Source organism: Bombus vosnesenskii, unplaced genomic scaffold (assembly GCF_011952255.1).
Source record: "Bombus vosnesenskii isolate JDL3184/JDL3185 unplaced genomic scaffold, Bvos_JDL3184-5_v1.1 scf7180000013267, whole genome shotgun sequence".
NCBI classification, from domain to species: domain Eukaryota; kingdom Metazoa; phylum Arthropoda; class Insecta; order Hymenoptera; family Apidae; genus Bombus; species Bombus vosnesenskii.
The window spans coordinates 5,601,844-5,614,264 of NW_022882927.1; the positions used below are offsets into that span (position 1 = coordinate 5,601,844).

Here is a 12,421-nt window from a genome sequence, read left to right on the forward strand (position 1 = left end):
AGGCCACGTGAAACCCGAATGACGGTTTAGCAAACTGTATGGCTGGAAAAAAGTTCCAATTAAATTTTATGTTTCATTAGGCCAGCTTGAGTAGATTGCTTATAGCCGAGGAATTTATAATTTCTCTTCCCTTACATATTTGGAAATTTAATGAAGATTTCACATTTTTTTTTTCATTTCGCGTGCTTCTTCAATAATATGCAGTTATGGTACGTATGCCCGTGTAATAAAGATGATATGTGTGATATGGTTTATCTGCGCCAAGATAAATAAAGGACATAGTTCGATGTAAAGTAGTTCTTCTATCTTTCGTTAATTACGATTTTATTGATTCGACGATTGTAAATCGTAGAATCGTAAATAAAGCGTAATTAGTAGCGCGGTAACTACAGAGAGCATATATCCTTATTTTACAAGCGGAGCATTTTCTTATCAGCTTCTATATTGCCTTCCAGTAACATCAAATTTGTGTATCCTTCTGAAAGCATACTATATTATAATATAATGGTAATAATAATATTAAAAGATACTATATTTGGATCTAGTTAATTAATGTATAGATGCTGTAATAAATGCGATGCCAGCAACTGTATAGACAGTTCGAAGTTGTTCCTTTTTATGAAAGAACAATTACAAATAAACATCTTCGATCCCATTCTCGTTGCAACTTCGAACAGCTGATAATGTCGAAGTGGTCGTAACGTAATGAACTGACCACACGTTGATGTAATGAGATTGAAAGTTGAAAGTGTAGAAGAAGGATGCACGCGGTATTGGCTTCAGCAATGTTGCGAAAGAAACGAATTTTCAAAAGCACCGAACGCGGATGCCCAGACGATAATTTATAGCGTATCGAGATCGAGGCAGCACCGATCGCGATAAATCTCGATCTTTATGGTGATCTGATGCGCGCACGCCACATGCTCTATGGTTATATCCGCCCACTTTCGACCCCATCGACATCCGCCCTCTCGCGATACATGCTATTTATTTTCCCATCTTGGCCCCCACGACGCGCCTTTCTTTTTCTCTTCTTTCCTTCTTTTCCTCCTCTCTTCGAACGCTCGACTCGTCGAGATTTGCCGGAAGATCGCGGATCCCTCCGTTTATTTTCACCGTTTCGTTTCGTCCATTGTGTGCCACGTGCAGAAAGTGTCAACGGTCTTTGTGCTATTGCGGTTATTGCGCAGGTATATTAGTCGAGCGACGGTGAATTGAAAATTATCTTGTACATTGTTTTACATATATTTGTATATCGTCATTTTGCATATATTTTGCACATAATTATATTGTGTCTATATGTATGTATATATAATATATACAATATAACATATAATATATGTGTACAATATATACAACATATTTATATATATAATAATTAATTAATATATATATATGATAATTGTATATATGCAAATATTAATATATAGTATAATAATGCAATATATATACACACACACACACACAATCATATTGCATCTCGTGGCTTTAAATCACTAGGACCTACACATAGGCCATAAACGTTCTTTCATAGTAACACTAACACACTCCTAATATTGTACTGTCCACTGACCAGGCCCATTTTGGAATATGACTGTATTATCCGATCGTCTTACTGGAAATCGCGTAGTTGTAAAATTGGGAGTGTTCGACATAAATTCCTTAGACTCGGTGCTAAACGACTGGAGTCTGTCCTACGTCTGCTGTTTCTCGCATTTATGACGCGGTTCTTAGCGATTTGAATCTTCAATCATTGAGCAGTAAAGGGACAACGTATGCTATCATTTGTGTTTGTGAGATATTCAAGATAGTCGGCAACAGTTGGCACATGTTTGCCACTTATTTTACTACAAATCTACACGAGCTACATATAAGACAAACCCACGTAACGGAAACCGGTAAATAATGTCAAATTTATTAGAATGTTGGAATAAACGTGCAAACGAGTAGATCCTCGCTACCTACATCTACCTGACAGTGTAACGCTCGATATATACACTGGAACCTAACTTCAAAGGATCCTCCAAGAGATATAATTCCACTTATAATACCATTACTCAAAATCCAGCCACCTGCAAGATCTCGCGTACAGCCTGCAACTAAAAGAACAAAGTGGGGAAAAAAGGCAAGTTGCAAGGAGCAAAAAAGAAATCACTTTTCGTGAGATTCAAGTTGGGAACGATTCAAACCTGATCTCGAACGGTTGGAGAGGAAGCGCAACCGCATAGGCGCGGACAAATTACACGGCGGTGCTCACGGCGGTGCATCGATTTATGTCGACGCAAACAGTGTAACAGTTAAGCCTTAACTGTTAAGGTCTCGCTGGCATTAGCATAATACGTTGGCCGATCGATTATTTCAATAAATGTAATCGGAACCGGCATTTAGCGGAACTCACTGCATCAGATAAGCTCGGATGGGGAATAATGAACCGCGTTTTAAATTCCTCGCATCCTCTTTTTCTACTCCTTTACATATTCATTGACGCTATCACCAACACACGTGGTCCATTCGACGTTTTTCAATCTTCCAGATGGCAATTCATCATGACGTTTCGAAATTCTGGAATTTTCCCTTGCTTTGATAATGTACGTATGTATGTGCTCTTTATCGTAATTTGGAATATCTGTTACAATTTGCCAGTTACGCTTATACTTCAAAGTTGCACGCTTTACACTTACTTTCTTTCTATTTGCTTATCTATGATCCGAGTTTCAGAGTTTAGCTTTCATTTTGAATTATATTGATATAACAAGGGAAAATAAATTTTCATCCCCTTGTTATGTTAATCTGGTCGAGCATCGTAGGTAAAAATTGAAAATGTATAAACTGTTATATATTCGATTGATATTTACTGTTTAATAAATTCTAGCAATATAATTGTGATATTACTGATATCATGTACTGGCGTCTTTTACTAATATCATAAATCAGTAACAAACGAGCTTCGAAAATTATTTATTGATTTTTCATTAGCTGCTAATGACTTTCAGAAATGAGAATTAAAACCAAATAGACCATTAAATACACGAGTTAACAGCTACTAAATCGCAATAATATAATCGTACCCGTTAATACTAATACATAATATTATACGTTCTCGTAAAATACACCTATTAATACCATCAGTAGTTATCAAACGAGCCTTGTAATGTAACCTCCTGTACAGTGAAATAGTTACTTGAAATAATTACTTGCTCGCCATTTTTCTCGACTTGGCAAAATATGCACTGATAAACATACAGCTAATTAATGTTTAATATCTAGAATAAATAGCAAAAGCAATGTAACGTGTTCCGATGGAATTCGCCTATTAATACCATAAACCAATATCAAACGAGCTTTGAAAATTCTTTGCTAATTTCCACAATGAGAATTAGAAATATTTAGATCATTAAAGGTACGAACCGATATCTGGTGAATCGTAATAACAAAATTGTACCTATTAATACGTAATATCGCATAATGTTACATACCTTCGTAAAATACACTTATTAATAGCATCAGTGGTTATCAAACGACCGTTAAAATATGACCTGCGCGTTGAAAGCGTTAATTCAAGAATCTTGTCCGATCGCATAAAAAGAACGTCATTGAGAACGCGGCTGAAGATATATCGCCGTGAAGCTCGGCTCGTCCGGCGTTTCACGAGATCTTTAAATCAAATCGAAGCTTTGGCGGTGTCAGGACGGGCAAGATGCATCCCCCTTCAAACCGGAAGGAAGCATTTCGCGCGTTCGTTTTCACGCGTTCACGATCGAGCTTAACTACCTCCTCGCGGTTCACAGTCGACTATGAATTTTAATTTTTATAGCGTGATCAAAACGATCGTTGGCTACTAACAAAGCCGCGAATACGAGTTGCTTGGTCTATTATAAAGTGGCTGACGTTTGAAAGATACAGGAAGTTCTCCGCTTTATTCGTAGCGCTATAGTGGAAACAGAGTAGGACTAAAATAGAAAGAGTAGAGTAGAAATAGCTAATCGCAAGGGTAAGATGCGGAAATGTGGAGGAGGGAAATTGTTACTGATCGGAAAAGGCGAATAAGCAAACCGTACACGTATTTTATCTAGTTTAGATGTAGACGCCTTAAAAGTCTCGTAAAACGTTGCTATAGCTTAGATGCTACTAAGAGAGGAATATATGGCAGATAAGTAAACCGACGATAAACTGATCAAGAGGTTTGCAGGAAAAGCGTAAGAATAGTATATGTAGCCAACTAATGGTAAGTCACAGGTATATATGTAACAGGTAACGTATAAGTTAAATATAGGATAGTACATAGTATATAGTATATAGTACATTATACGACAGTATAATAATAGTAGTAGTATAATAGACAGTATAATAAATAAAATAAAGATATACGTATATGTTTAATTTTTAGTACTGGATATAACGTGGTATGTGTTTGGGATGGGAATGCGAGTGGGTGTGGGTTATTGTATGTGGTAAATGGTCTAAGAATCGTACTGCGATGAGTGGGAGTTGGAAATGTGTAAACCGAGTGCATTTTGTGGCCTGTGAAATCGAAAACTGAATAAGTTGCATTACTACTGGGATAGAAATAAATCTGAAGAGGATGGCGTTCGCTGTGATTCACATACGTATGTAACCTAATTAAGAAGAGAGATATGCCATAATTGTATTTAGAATTCTAGAAGATTTATTAATTATAGTATTTTATCGGAAATTTTATACAAAGGTAAATTTACTATAACGAAGTGAATAATTAATTCATGAAAAATAGTACGCTACATATTAATTATATCAATTAATTGATCATTATATTGAAATTATAATTAACTTATAGGGAGGCTTGTAATTACCTTTATAATGATTGTATTTTATGTCTCTAAAATAATTATAGTATTGCTAAAAAAAAATGAATAAAAGCAAGACACGAATGCTCTCGCCCTTTACGATCTCGCGTAATTTTCAGTGAATGGAATAATTACAGACAATGGTGTTTTTTATTCAATCCGCGTAGTAATTATCGCTCCAGTTTACGACTGTATGAAATTTCTAATAAAACGCACAGTTACCGTAATTACACTCAAGGAGTTTCAACTCTGTTAATTTGTGATAAATTAGGTATGAAATTATTTTAGAGGTTTATAGATACTCGTGCTATTAATATCCACACACATACTCATAAATTGGCCCGTATCATTTACTGTTGCCCTATGAAAATTTTCTCGATAATCTAAACCAACTTAGAGAAAAAACCACACTTTCAACAATAACTACAATGCATAAATATATATAAGGAAATGACATATATTTTCGTAACACGTCTAAGAAACTAGGAATGACTTAACATCTGCATTTATATGCAACTAAATGAACGTAATGTTCCATTTATATCGTTATATCAGTAATCAACACGCGCTTCTACATTCGTCTCTAATTAAAATTCAGAAATAACTCAATTACTTCGATCTTATGCCTGCTAACCACGTACTACCGACGAACCTTGCCTTGAAATATCCTGTTATATAATCTAACCACAGCGTAGGCATGTAATATCATTATACAACTAAAAACGTGATACAGGATTGTAGAAATTTTGATTGAAAATTCTTCAGGCAGAAATTTCTTTACAAGTAAGAAAGAAAAGTATTACAATCTTCACTGACTCCAGAATTAATAACGTTCTTCTTTTACTGTACACGCCAGAATCCTCTTCCACAATAATTTGATGGAAAATCAATGGTGCCAAAGTTGCAAAGTGTATGTTGTGAAAATCTAAAAGGTAGAAAAATGTAAAAAATATTCAACTATATTGCTTCAGTTATGTTAACAAAAATATGAAGATACATAAAAATTCACAATGTATCCATAAACCTCTTATTCACGATTTTAGTATATCTTATTTTATTGTATTTTAATTCAATGCATATTTATGTTATTGAAGTTTATTTGTCAAATGATATAAGCACATGCCTTGTAACTTGTAACAATTATTTATAAAAATCCGTTTCTTTCATTATCAGGCTTGTTGCTGTTCTCAAGATAATTTATTCCTATCGATAATTTGTAATTTCACTTGTAAAATTTCACTAACAAAATTATACTTGGACTGTGTTCGAATTTCGAATATTACTTATTGCAGAAGACTTTCCATTAAAATTGCTCGTATTAATACGTGGAAGAAAACGAAGAAGGGAAAAAAAGGACAAGATTTTTCACCTGATCGGCGTCGCTATTAAGCTTCCAATTAGGGTCATGTTGTACAACGCTCGGAATAATTAGGGGATCGAGTTCTTACGATCTATACGATCAGATACGAAGTGTGTAGTATACGACACGTTACACAATTTTGTGGATCGTTTAACTCGTTCAGGATCGCACTGAATTTTTTGTTGGAAAATTACATCCAACGACACGGTTCTCCAAGAGTTGTTAACTTATTTTTTATTATTACCTCCATTTAAATGTTATGTAAAACGCACGAGAGACGATCACTGTGACACGTTAACGAAGCGATAAAAATAATATTCTCTAACGAGTATGATTATCCGCTAGAAATTTTTGGCTTTAAAAAAGACAAGTGCGTTTTCTAGATTTTAATAGAAAAATAATAGTTGGAATTGTTTCAACCTATAATAAATTAGTTCGATAAATTATCTATAGTACAGAGAAGAAAATCTATGTCTTAAGGAATATTTAATAATAAACTGTAAAAGTTTAGAAATAAAAACTGTAAAATAAAAACTGTATAAAGTTTAGAAATAGCTTTTCAACAATGTACAACGCAAAGATTAATTCTGAACTGAAGACTCGAACGACACTTTCCTAATTTCCAAACAAAGACTCAGCCTGAAATTTGCAATCGGTAGAAACTCCAACTTGAAATCCACGATAAATATTCTATGACGATATGTTCTTTGAAGCAATACACTCTTCATCCGGTAATCTTAATCAGACAGACAATAAATCTACGCGATACATTAATTCGATTCTTGATAAGTAATTTGTTCCTCTGCATGTACAATACTTCAGCCATGGATCGGTATCATTCATCATTCTAAATGTAATCGTTTCATCTTCTTGTTCGTTTAATTACGAAATATCTTGTACTGAAGGAAGTGATGGGAAAAATTTCTTTTTTAATTTAATTCTTAATATTTATGACAGCAAAGGTGTGAAATAAAATGAATTGGTGGGATTTTCGAGATTGGTAGAAACTTCGCGTGTATTCAATGACATAATGTTGATATATATTGTAAGAAACAATTTGTTAGGATGAAATATTATTCTTCGCAAACGATATAATAAAACGTAAGAGCCTATTTAATAAATGAAAATACATACTGCTTAATTTTGCCAAATAGAACCAAGCCATTAAATGTTAATAAAAAGAAATTTGAATTCTAAGAATCATTCATTGGAATTTTATTCATATTGAATTGTACGAATGCATAAAAATCAGATAAAATAATATGATATAGACAAACATTGAAGAAAAACACGCTTGGAAAGGAAAAATATAAAGTATCAGGAATAACTGGTTTAATAAATTATTACAATTTCCATATCAAATTTCTATGTGTAAAAAAAGATACTGAAGCAATAATTACAAAAGCTATTAAATCCATTACATGGCCTGTTCTTCAGTTAATAATATTGTGCAGCGAAGAATTTTGCGAGCGAACGGTACAGCATTAACAAGCACAATTTTCAATATGTATAATCTAAACTAGTTTACAATTAGAGTAAACCAAGATATCAGACTCCTTCTTTGGAATCAAGGTCATCCAGTAAACGTAGAAAAAATTAAGTATTAAAAATCTAATTACAAGCTCTGATGAAAGCATTAAGTACACAGTCCTCCTTTTTCAACTCATTTATAATCAATAATTATGTTGGTGGGGCATTAAAATCTCAAACTTTTCTTTAACCATAAAGAAGATAGAAAAAGATAAAAAAAAAAAGATCATCTCAATAGGTAAAAGGTAAGAATTTAAAGAGATAGTACAGAGTTACATAACAATATCGTTCCTTTCTTAATTGAAAGTAAATTATAACATTAGTATAATGATCCCCTTTCTTTTATTCAGTTCTCGTCTGAGAATCAAAAAGCTAACAAACAATCAAATATTCTCTGCTTTCCATTCTACAGAATTTCCTAATCGAGCCCATTAAATCTAAAAGACATACCATAGTAGCCATATCAAGATCGTCAAGCTACACTCAATGGGCAGCCAGACCAATGTTTCATCCAGACGAACGAAGAAGGACCGAGGAGCAAAGACAGCAAAGGCTACTAAACCTATCAAACGCTTCCTTTTTTCCAAAGAATTTACCAATTAAAGGAAACTCTGAAGGACGCGGTAAATTAACAATATCAAGATCATCAAGCTCGCTCAATGGATAGGCGGATCGATTCTTCATTCAGGCCAACGAAGAAGGACCGAGGAACAAAGACAGCAAAAGCTACTAAACCTATCAAATATTTCCTTCTCTCCAAAGAATTTTCCAATTAAGGGGAAATCTGAAAGACGCGTTAAATTAACAATATCAAGCTCGTTCAATGAGCAGGCAGATCGATCTTCCATCCAAGCTAACGAACAAGTACCGAGTAACAAAGGAGGCAAAAGCTCTACTTAACTTATCAAATACTTCCTTGTTCCCAAAGAGTTTCCCAATCAACGCCATTCAAATGTGAAAGACGCGCTAAATTAACAATATCAGGATCAACGAGCTCGCTGAATGACCAGCCATACGAATCCTTCATCCAAGCCAACGAAGATGTACTGAGGTGGAAGGAAGGCAAAAAGTTACTCATCCTAGCCAGTGAGAAAAGACTAACGAAGAATGAAACAGTGAGACAAAGTAAAACAAGTTTCGTTCTAAAATGAAGAAAAAGAGGGGGAGTGGAGGGGAGAGGCAAAAAGGAACGACGAGGCAAGTTCTCGTTTTCTATATTCTTCCTAGCGACTGTACTCACCTTCTAGCACCCTCGTAGGGACCCAGTCACGTTTTTACCTGTGCCTCTCTGCTCCCTCGTGTCCCGGTGCTCTCTATCCGTCTCTCTTCGCGCGATGCCAGTCACCGGCCCTGACTCCTGCCGGCTCGCCGTTACGCTGTTAAACGAGCGAATCGCCAGTAGCTATCGGCTCGGCCGCATCTGGAAAGAATAAAGTACACGTTACGAAGGGTAAGCAAGCAGTCGTGCAGCAATGCAAGCCGGGACTAACGTAGACTGCATAAGTAATAGGGCCGCGGGCTGACTACGCTTCTCTTCTTTCCGCTAGCGGATATACACGGCTGAAACCCGACCAAGGATCGAACTCCGTCATCCCTCGATCGTTTCCGTGACCGAGTAACCCTCCAGGTGCAGTTGGAGGCGTTCTAGTCGACTTGTTATACGGATTGAAATGTGAGCACGTAAGTTAAATGACAGGAGCGAGTGTGCGAGCACGTCTGACGATGTGGATAGTTGTTTGGGTACATGTTGCGAGTGTTATCAAGTGGAAGAGAAGGTTTTCAGGATTTTTGGTTTGGTTTGGCTTTGCATTAGGCTATGATAGAGTTTCGTTGATCTGAATTTATCGAGAACCAAGCGGTTAGTACAACAGGATTCCATTGATTTTTCATGCGTGTAATCGAGATCGTCAAATAGATGGATTTTATTCGTTGATAGAAATTCATCTGATCAAATTTACTAATAAAATTTTACTGAAGATGAGTTCAGAGATGGTAGATGTTGAAAGTTGGCTTGTGATTATTGGTTAATGTTGATTATCGTACAATTTGTTTCGCGATCACTGGTTAAGAACTGGAACAGTTTCAGCTGTTACGTTCTGATTTCAATGTATCACTTGCTATATTTCAATAAGAAGTCATAACACATTCAAGTTTACAAGCCCAGGTAGCAGATTCATTATCGTGAAATTATGCATATCGAATCTCAGGATTTACCGTAATTTAAAATCTTCTCGCGGAAGGATATACAATGATAGCAAAATACTGCCAAGGGCAAATTCCATAGAAAATACTTTTATTTTAAATAGAAATTTTTTTAACCGCGGGAAATTGCAGTAGACCAAACTGCTTGAGACTTCAGAATACCATCATGATCTATCATTTTCTCCACAAAGTATACGCAGCCACGACATAAAAACGCCACAGGCAAATTACACGAAGAACATTTTCATTTTAATTCGAGGTATTACATAAAAATTCATTTGCCCATACGACGCGGCATTTTCAAAAAATTCCAATTCGTTAGCATAAGACTGCCTCGAACCTCGGAATACCACCACGATCTATCATTTTACCGAGAATGAATATACAATGACTGGCCTACGACGCCAAAGGGAAATTATATTGCCCGCGAACTAGAATACGCGCACGAACAACTAAATGGAGACTTCAACGAGTGGAGACGAAGAATTCGCTCGCGGTCGAGTAGTATCAACAAGACGATATTCCAGAATCATGCTAGGTAATGATTTCAGGCATCTCTGCTACCACAAGCAAACAACCGAAAGCGTACTTCATTTCCATTCAAATGACTTCGTTCTCGGATTATAGTACACTGATTTCTGACCTGGCTCAATCTTTTTCCATGGTTATTTCGAGTCATTTGACGAAAATGATGTGAACGTGAAGATAGCGCAGTTTTGTTGAGGTAATAATATGAGACAGGTTTTTGTTCAATGAAAATTGTATCACGTAGCAAAAGGATTGTGGCGACGTAATGGTAACCACACATACCTATCGAAATAATTTTATGGCAGCTCTTGTGGTTTCAAGGATAATTTTATGGCGGATTTTATTGCGTGCTACACCGCAAGAATTTCATTGGTACACAAGTGTTCACCTATGGGACTCGGGTCGTAATTTCTGGATTATTAGCCCAACCCTGACGAGTCTATAGATTTTATGAATATCGAGGATTCAAAACGTTTCTAGGATATCTAGTATTTTAAGGACTCTACTTTTAAGGAATTTTTACAGTTAAAATCAAAATCCATACAACTAGGATTATAAAGATCTCGTTTCTTTAGGTACTTTACAGAAATATACATGAAATAATTATTGAACAATTAGATCAAATCTTCAAAAATTGCTTATAAACGTTTACCTATTACGAATACTAATTACAGCTAAAATGACAGCAAAACTTCCAGGTAAAACGCTTTTCAAATACATCATCCGATCTGAACTTCACCATTTCAGCATCTACAACAGGAAGCTATTATGGAAACCCTTGTAACGAGTGCACAAATAGATTCCAAACAGAACGCCAGTCTACCCTGCTCTTTTTTCTCATCCATTTCTTTTCTTCTCACTCCTTCGTTCCTTCTTCTCTCGGTTTAATTACAACGCCACACCCTAATCCGTAAACGTCTGACACTTAAACGCCACAGAAAAACGGTGTTTCGCCCATCAGCAACCGCGAATCCATCATTGCACCCATCAGTGCATTACTTCGATCCCTTCATTTAATCCAATTACCCGAAAGATGCTGCAGATATCCGATCCCCTAATTGTTTCCAGCGTCATAGATCAAGACGCTTTCACACTGCTTTGCAACGGTGCCACCCTTGTAACTGGCGTGAACGATTTACGCGACACGGACAGAGAAGCAAGCTTCACAATGAAACGTGTGATTACCGATTTCAAGACCAGACTAACGTACGGTGGCTGTTTTCGAAGATCGCTGAGAATCGAGTAATCAACCGCGTGATTACCGGCATGAAGATCGAAGATAATACGCGAAGCGGGTAATTCCTATCCGGGAAAATCATCAGCCGACGAAGGCGTGCGTTCTGGCAGGAAAGCACCGGCATGGGACTAATCATCATAGCGTCAAGTTTCATCCGTGAAATCACTGTGAAATGCTCGATGAAAAGATAGAGAGGTCATGTGCTTTACTATACTTGATCTACGCTACATCATCGGTCATCACTCTTCGCGAACGTCATCGTTCGCTGCGTTACAATCGTTGACTAGTTAGCCTCGATGCGCAAAGAATCGATACTTAAACCTGTTACGAATTTCTATTCTTCAACGTTGCTCTAAATTTAGCTAACTTGTAATTTTGTAACGTTAACGAGGACCAAAGGTGGATGCACGAGATTCGTGTAAAACACTCTTACGCCTATGTTGGATAAATTGAAAATTGAAGGAAAGGATACCGAGTACGTTGGAATTCAAATTAATGACAAAAGAACATAAGTTAAGAAACATCGCTCTTGTAAAGCGTATGCGCTCACTTCTTGTACTTTCACTGTGAATCTACGGTAGAACCTGGATCATGCGAAGCGACGTGGACCGGGCCTATTTCGGATAATGGGAAACTCGCCTAATACGGGAAATACGCGTGTAACAGATGCAGAAATCCAGAGAAGGCGCATGAAAATATAGAGTACGCCTAAATTATAGCGCTTGTAAATATTCAACAGGC

At 36.3% G+C, this 12,421-nt stretch overlaps 1 protein-coding gene across 1 annotated transcript in view; it reads right to left on the bottom strand.

Annotated features, from left to right (window-relative positions):
• LOC117230819 (conserved oligomeric Golgi complex subunit 1) overlaps positions 1-9,133 on the bottom strand; it is a 113,369-nt gene extending 104,236 nt beyond the window's left edge. Inside the window, exon 1 of the mRNA XM_033488658.1 lies at positions 8,954-9,133. The gene's annotated coding sequence lies outside the window, so the exon portion shown is untranslated. The remainder of the gene's footprint in view (positions 1-8,953) is intronic.
• Between the last annotated feature and the right edge of the window lie 3,288 nt (positions 9,134-12,421).